General features: G+C 36.8%; 1 pseudogene; it reads right to left on the bottom strand.

The window, feature by feature from the left end:
* Positions 1-8,119: 8,119 nt before the first annotated feature.
* On the bottom strand, positions 8,120-8,234 carry LOC126010206 (uncharacterized; annotated as a pseudogene).
* Between the last annotated feature and the right edge of the window lie 378 nt (positions 8,235-8,612).

Genomic DNA, 8,612 nt, shown 5'->3' on the forward strand with positions numbered 1-8,612 from the left:
TATTCTTACAGTCCAATTATATTTTTAAAATATAAAGTTAAAATAGGCAGAAATTCTGCTAATCATTCTATCTGGTCATAAGTAAAGTTGAGGGTAGGTTCAAAAATTTTGTGGCAGCTTAACTTATTGATTCTATAAAACAAATCCTGAGTGGGAAGAGAAATTGTCATTTCACAAGTGAAGGTCAGAAAGGCTAAGAATTGTGCAGCTTTCAGAATATCACAGAATCAAGAGTTTATACTCAAAGTCATCCCATTGAGAAATTGCCTAAAAGGACCTAAGAGAACTCAGCTATTAATACTTATGCTTCCATTACTTATACTTAGACACACAAAGGTCTAGTCCCAATATCCACGGTGGATGGCAAGTTGCTCCCTTTTTACTCTAACTTATTATATGCTTATCAGTATCTTGTATGATTTTACCATTCCTGCTTTCTATTCAATCATCTTTAATCAAGAAAACAGGTACTGTATTTTCTTTTAAATATTATCACTGCTTTATGATTTCCAAAAGTATACATTAAATCATATTTGTAATTAATGAAAAATTGTAATTAATTGTAAATTAAATCGTAGTTAATGAAAGACGTTCATTCCAATGCTATATTATGTAATTAGTTCATGATTCATTAATTTAGAAAGAATTCATTTGTTTGCATAAAATGAATCTCAGTAATGGAATTAATTACTTATTATGAATAATGATAGCACATTTAAGAAATAAGTATATCTAAGAAATAAGCATAGTTAAGAAATAAGAACTTTTTGTGAATTTTAAAGATCAAGATTAAATATTAGCAGTTTTAATGGTTTTATATGTTATTTATGTAAATCACACAATTTTATAATTTAAATTTTCTTATGCTCTCATAACAATTCTGATTGTGGTGCTCTATTTTTTGTTTGGTTTTGTGCCACACTTTATATGCTCAGGGCTACTCCTGGCCTATATGCAGGGATCACTCGTGACAGGATAAGATATGAGGTGCCAAGGGATTAAGCTCAGGTCTGTTGCATACAGGGTAGGTGCCCTACCCATTGTATGCTATCATTCCTGCCCTGGTTTTGTTTTATTTTTATTCATACAAAAATTGAGCCAAAAAATTAAAATGATGTTTCTACATAAACTTAAAAACTATGCTTTCATAATAATAGTTATATTTGGCAGGAAAAACAATGGCTTCATTTTTATCTTGGTTGTTATAATGTTAAACATTAATTATCTTAAAGTATTTATCTGGATTTTAGGACACAACTATTGCATACACATAATATTTCTATAAAAAATATATTGTAAAGGTATTTTTTTTATCTGAAAAATAAGTAGCTTGTTACAGTGGAGTGTAACTACTATCCAAGATAATTACTAACTACTGGAAACCATTTTATGCACAGAATAAGAACTTGTTTTTAGTTTTTAAAGGATATTTTTGTATGTTTACTAAGAATCAGCAGTGCATAAAACAGTTATTTCATTCATATTATTCAGATAAAACAACTAGTTTGCACTTATTTTATTTTAAGGATCTGGGATAAACTATTCTTTTTTGTAATAGTGATACATAAATGCATTAAAAATAGACCTCAGTAAGCAACAGGCCTAAGATAGAAAAGTAAATGTTATGAAATTCTGCCTAATTAATTATCACAAAAATGCCAAAAAGTTCCTTCAAGGAAAATGAGGAAAAGATAAAGGGAGCAGAGAGGAAGAGAGACAGAGAGATACAAAGACAAAGACAGAGTTAGAGAGACAGAGAGAAAGAGAGAGACAAGCATGACAGAGATAGAGGCAAGACAGAGGCAAGAAAGAGAGACAGAAACAGTCTGAGGGGCTGGAGAGACAGCACAGCGGTAGGTAGGGCATTTTCCTTGCATGCAGAAGGACGGGACTTCGAATCCCAGCACTCCATATAGTCCCCCGAGCGTGGCAGGGGCGATTTCTGAGCGTAGAGCTAGGAGTAACCCCTGAGCACTGCCGGGTTTGACTCAAAAACCAAGGGGAAAAAAGAAACAGTCAGAGAAAGAGGACAGAGATAGAGACAGAGAAAGAAGGAGAAAGAGAGACAGTAGTGAGAAAGAGAAAGTGAGAGAGAGAGAGAGAGAGAGAGACAGAGACAGAGACAGAGACAGAGACAGAGACAGAGAGACAGAGTGGGGGGAGGGAGAAATCAATGTAATTAGATTTGAAAACATTTGTTGTGTATTAATAGATTTATGAACAAGGGAAAACTTCCACAGCAGTGTCCAGATATTTCTGGAAAAAATCTGATCTCCTAACTTCACTCATGCATTGCCCTTCAGTATTTTTTGAATCAATATCCTGAAGATTTTGGTCAATTTAGCATATGTTTACCTATAACAGTATGTGAATCCCTAATAAATTGACCTGGGAACTGCCTGCTGAATGGGGTCCTTTCACAATTGACTCTGACAATATTGAGAAGAAATAAAGGACAGATTTGAAACTGACGTAGTAAATTAGTAAATCATAGAAAGACCAAAAAAAATAATGCATATGTGACTTGAATTTTCTAATAAAAACTATTGAATTAAAAAATTCCAAATATACACATCACATATCACTGTAATGTCTTAATTTTAGACTTATCAGCTATATGACAAGTGGATTAAAACAGAACAGCAGAAAATCTTCATGCTGCAGTTTAGAACAGACCAGACACTAAGCTTTCTTCCTTATTTTTTCTGAAAAGCACAATTTGTATATTTGAAATATCAAATATTTTGTTGTTTAATTAATCCTAATTGTATTCATTCACCAAATATTGATTGAGACTGTTCTGTGGAGAAAAGATTGGATTGATATTAAAGGAGAATAAGTGTGATGACCTTGTTCTTAAAAAGTTCAGCACTACACCCAATACCCATCAGAGAAGGGACTAATAACTAAGATATACAAGGTACTGACAGAACTTAACAAGAAAAAGACATCTAGGGCCAGAGAGGTGGTGCAGGGCATAAGGCATCTTTCTGCCTTGCTTGCACTAGCCTAGGACGGACCAAGGTTCGATCCCCTGGTGTCCCATATGGACCCTCAAGCTAGGGGCGATTTTTTTAGCCTGGAATAACCCCTGAGAATCACTAAGTGTGCCACCCCAAAAAAGAAAAAACATCTAGCCCCATAAAAATGGGGAGAAGAAATGAACAGATACTTCCTCAAAGAAGAAACACAAATGGCCAAAAGGTACATGAAAAAAATGCTCCATATCACTAATCATCCTAGATGCAAATCAAAACAACATGAGGTACTATCTCACACCACAGAGACGTGTACACATCACAAAGAACAAAAACAGGCAGTGCTGATGGGGATGTGGGGAGAAAGAAACTTTCATTCACAGCTGGTGGAAATGCCATCTAGTCCAGCCTTTATGAAAAACAATATGGAGATTTCTCAAAAAAAATTCTGGATAATGAGCTCCCATATAATTTAGCAATACCACTCCTAGAAATATACTCTAGGAACACAAAAACATCATAAAAAATGCCTTTTTCACACTTATATTTATTGCAGCACTATTTACAATAGCCAGAATCTGGAAACAACCGAGAGGGCCAACAACAGATGAGTGGCTAAAGAAACTGTGGTATATATACATAATGGAAGCTGTTAGGAAAAATGAAGTCATGAAATTTTCCTATACATGAATAGACATGAAAATTATTATGCAAAGTGAAATAAATCAGAGGGAAAGAGATAGATACAGAATAGTCTGACTCATCTGTGGGATTTGAGAAAAATAAAGACAGTATAGTAATAATACCCAGAATCATTAGAGATTAAGCCTGGAAGGACTAGCCCATGATGAATGATGAGTGCAGTTAGAGAAATAACTACACCAACAACTATCATGACAATGGTAGTGAGTGAGAGAAATAGAAATCTTGTCTGGAAGACAGGTAGAGGGTGGGGGAGAAGAGAGATAGGGCATTGGTGATGGAAAGGTAGCACTTGTGTAAGGAGGTGTACCTTTTATGACTGAAATCCAACTACAAACATGTTTGTAACCATGGTGCTTAAATAAAGCTATCATTAGGGGTAAAAAACGTTCAGAGATAAACAACAGCAGATGATCATACCACAGTGAGAATTTTAAACATCACAGAGGGAAATAAGAGGCACAGGGGAAACAATAGTTTACCCTCTTGGACAAGTCAATGTTTTCTGTAGAAAGAGGCTACATGTGAGCTAAAGCTTGGAGACAGAAAAAAAGAAACATGGCATCCAAAAGAAATAACAAAGCCATAGAAATCTGAAATAATAAAGCCTCTGAGGATTTACTATGGGGCAGATGTTGTCTGAGCATTTTTATGTACTTCAGACCTAGAATGTCTTTTTATTCAGCATCACTTTATTATAATGGTGATGATGGAAATGTGTCTGTTCACAGCTGCAGACATTGTCTATATGGCATGTACACATTTTCCCTGCATCTGTGTGTGTTTGCTTGTGCTATCCTGGATTTCTTGCCACAGACTGAAGATGAGCATGTTCGTTCAAGTGTCAAGATTGTGAGTGAGTGAGTGAGTGAGTGAGTGAGTGAGTGAGTGAGTGAGTGAGTGTGTGTGTGTGTGTGTGTGTGTGTGTGTGTGTGTGTGTGTGTGTGTGTGTGAGCACTCTTCAATAAAAGGGCGTTCTTTCTAGAATTGAATCTCATCTTGTGGTCAGGATAGGATCCTGTCTTTCCTGACCCTGAACTGTGACTGTCCCCTCTTGAGACAGAAAATGTAAAAATGAATGACTACAAATGATTCTTTCATATTAGAACTTCTGATATCTATTGTTGCCTTTTTGCTGTATTAGGTGATATTTTTATGACCAGTAATATATCCTAGGATCTTAACTCTCATTTGGTTCTAACAGCCTGTAGTATCACAAGTTTCTTTATAGGTAGAATTGCTTAATATTTCCATCTCTAAAAACATGTAGATGCCTCTAAGAACTTAGCTCATTAGTTTAATCCTAGCAGCAAACCTCTCAAGTGGTTTCTTTATTGATGTAGCATACAAAAATTAAAGTCCAGAATGGCCAGCTCTATCTCCCAGGATATTAGATGTTGATTTCCAGCCAACAGCACTTGTCCTGACTGACCATTCTGAATACAGACACAGCATGGCCACTGTGTCTGAGGCTTAGTATGTGTAAAAGCTTATGGAAAGAACCAAGAATAGAACATTTGAGGAAATTCACAGACTTTGAGAACCTTAAAAAATGGCTCATTAGGGAATCTGAGCAGAGGAGTTGTTAGAAATAGTGTCTGATCCTGAGTGATCAAGAAGGTTAGAAACAAACAAGCAAGAAAAACAGACACTGAGAAATAATCAACAATTTTACCCCTATGATGCTGAGATTTTCTTCATCATTAACATTTTTATTCTCTAGTTAGTCTCCTTCAAGTGCTAGATGCCATATTTTTTTCAATGCAAATGGAAAGATATGGCCTAACATAGTTGAGTTATGAAGAATAGACAATGAAATATTTTTTCTTTATTACTTTCAGCATAACACATGCTCATGTTGTCTTCCTCCTATGAACATTTCTCTCTATTTTCTTTTTTTTGTTTTGTTTTGTTTTGTTTTAATTGTTGTGGGGGGATCAGGATGGGTAGTACTCTGGGGGAAGATATTTGGTGCTTGGGACCAAACCCAAGTGCTCATAAAATGCAAGGCATTATGATGAACAACATTCCAGTATAGTATTTCTCTTCCTAAAATGTGAAAGAACAGAGTAAGTTACTTGGGACACTTAAGATCCACTGGGACCTGCTGTTTTCCACACTCCAAGTCTAGTCATCACATGCTCTTGGAATCTTTGTGTATGAACTCAAAGGTTACAGGGTTCTGAAGCTAATGGCAGGTGACTAAGCTTTTAGACACAAATTGTTCCTGGTTGTTTCATATGAAAAGCAGCAAATTAAGAAAATATGTTGCTCACCTGGGTTTTATCAGGTTATGTAAAGGGTAAAAGTGTCCTCTGGGTTACCACAGCTGACAGGGCCTCCCACTATTATTGTAATGACCCTGATGAGGTTAACTCACATGTGTGTAAGCACAATAAATTTGATTGTATTCCTTGCCTACCAGTAGATCAATACAATTTTCTTTCTTTGCTTCCTTCCATTCTAGGCAGAACTGTCTCTAGGGGTGTTAAATATAGAGAAGATAAAAGCTTTCAAGATGAAGAGCCCTTTTTTTTCTAACCTCTTATGACTGGTGCTTCTTTGGAAACTAGTGTTAAAGAAATGAATTAAGAGAGAAGAAAAGACAGGAGAGGGAAAGTGAGGAGAGAAATCAATATTCTTATTAAGAAAGCCAAAATATGTCTTTGTAACTGTCATGGTGAAGCCTGAGGGTTATCTGGCTATTATCCAAAGAAACACCAGACTATCCTTTGGCCTAAAATCCCAGGGGCAGAACCAGCACAGGGTGATAGAGAAATTAAAGTATACTGAAAGAAAAGATTTGTCCATTTCTCTATCACCCTGCACTAGGATTTTATTTATTTGATTGTTTTAGTGAAGGCGGGACAGTCAAGGGTGTGGTGAAGGAGGAGGGAGATGAGGTATGGAGCAGACTGAGGAGACAATGGTGAAGTAGGGTGAGGAAATGTGGAGACTGAGAGATGAAACGAAAGAGGGGTGAGAGGGGCAGAGAGGAACAAGGAAGTGAAGGGCAAACAGGTTTTGTAGGGTATGGGGTAAGGTATGAAGGGGTATGGGGAAGAAGAAAGACTGATTCAAATGGGGTAAAGAGTAGGAATAAATTGAGATGAGGGATAGAGGTGAGATAGATCTGGATGAGGTGGGGATGGGTGCAGAATCGACCTGAATGAAGTTTTGATGTTTGTTTTTTTTTTGTTTGTTTCACTTTCAAGACTTATAGTTAACAGCTGAATTTGAGTTGCTGATTTTGGGATACAGAAATGATTTTCATGGATTTTTGTTATTAAAGGATAGAAAGAATACTGTAACATTTGATAACTGTATAAGGACCATGAGAAATAAAGCATAAGGAAAGAGAGGAACTGGTGTAAGTCTTATAAGAGGCTAACCTAGGTTCAATTCTGGTACATCCTATAGGATATGATTGGGCACCAGAGTCAGCCTGGAGTAATTCCCGAGTGCAGAATCAGAAGTAACCTCTGGGCATCACCAGGTGTGTCACCTGCCCACTCCACCAAAAAAGAAAGGAAGCAGAATGCTTCTTTTTAGAAGAAGCCTTTGATGGTTTCTCATATTCCATTTATTAATTTTAGCCATATATATATAGCATTTTCATTATCAGTAACAATAAAATTCTAGAAACTTTATGTCTTATTTAATTTTGAAATAAACATCAAATAGAAATAATATTCTCTAAGTAGGTCTTGAGGTTTATTTGTTTTGTTTTGTTTTGTTTTGGATCCATATTCAGTATACTCAAGGCTTACTCCAGCTTTTGTATTCAGGAATCACTACTGGAAGAAGCACATGGAACCACATGTGATGCCAGGCATGGAACCAGGGTTATTCATGTGAAAAGGAAGAACCCTATCCTCTGTTTCTTTGCTCTGACCCCCTAAATAGGATATTGAAGAGATTAAACTTAACTGGTGAACTTAAAGATCTGAGATTTAAATTGAGACTTCAGGGCCCAGAGATAGTACAACGGGAAAGCCTTGAACTCTTACAACTCAGATTTGATCCCCAGCATTGTATAAAGTTTCCTGAGCACCCCTTGGAGTGATTTCTGAGTGCAGAGCCAGGAGTAAGCCCTGAGCATTTCCAGGTGTGTCCATCAAATAAACAAGCAAACAAAATAAAAGACCCCCAAAGTTAATGTCCTTTTGGTGGAAGGTTGGAGTATCTTCCAAGTAGTATTCAGTAGTCCTTGGGGCCCCACCTGGAGGTATTTGTTCAGTGGAAGCAGTGGTTCAATGCAAAAGGGTAATTTGGTAGTGCCAACAGGTCCTAAAGTGTCAGGGATTATCAAATTACCTGGCAGTGTTTAAAGGCCACCAGCAAAGATCCTTGTGGTGCTCAGATCAAACCTAGGTCACTTGCACACAAAACATGTGCCTTAACTCTGGTGCTATTTCCCCAGAAATCCTGTCAACATTTTTTGTCCCCCAATTCACAATACAGACCGGGCAAAGGGCCTGTGTTGAGGTGTATATGGGGTGCATTTACTGTACCTCCTCTTTCTATATAGTCAGTGTAAAGAATTGGGAGGCCTTATCTTTTCTTTTCTTTCTTTTTTTTTTTTTTGATTTTTAATATATATATATAAATCCTTCACCAGAGCAACTTTCTATGACCAATATCCCAAGTGTCCTTCCACCCCACCCCACACCGGCCTGTACTCTAGACAGGCTTTCTACTTCCCTCATTCAGTCACATTTTGTTATGATAGTTCTCAGTGTAATTATTTCTGTGACTGCACTAAATGATCCCTGTGGTGAGCTTCATGCCGGAAGCTGGACCCTCTAGTCCTCCTCTATTTTGTCTCTGAGAATCATTACACAAGTGTTTTTCATTTTTCTCAAAACCCATAAATGAGGGAGACCATTCTGTGTTTATCTCTCTCCCTTTGACATATTTTACTCAGCATAA

The sequence above is a fragment of the Suncus etruscus genome, chromosome 5 (genome assembly GCF_024139225.1).
Source record: "Suncus etruscus isolate mSunEtr1 chromosome 5, mSunEtr1.pri.cur, whole genome shotgun sequence".
Classification (NCBI taxonomy): domain Eukaryota; kingdom Metazoa; phylum Chordata; class Mammalia; order Eulipotyphla; family Soricidae; genus Suncus; species Suncus etruscus.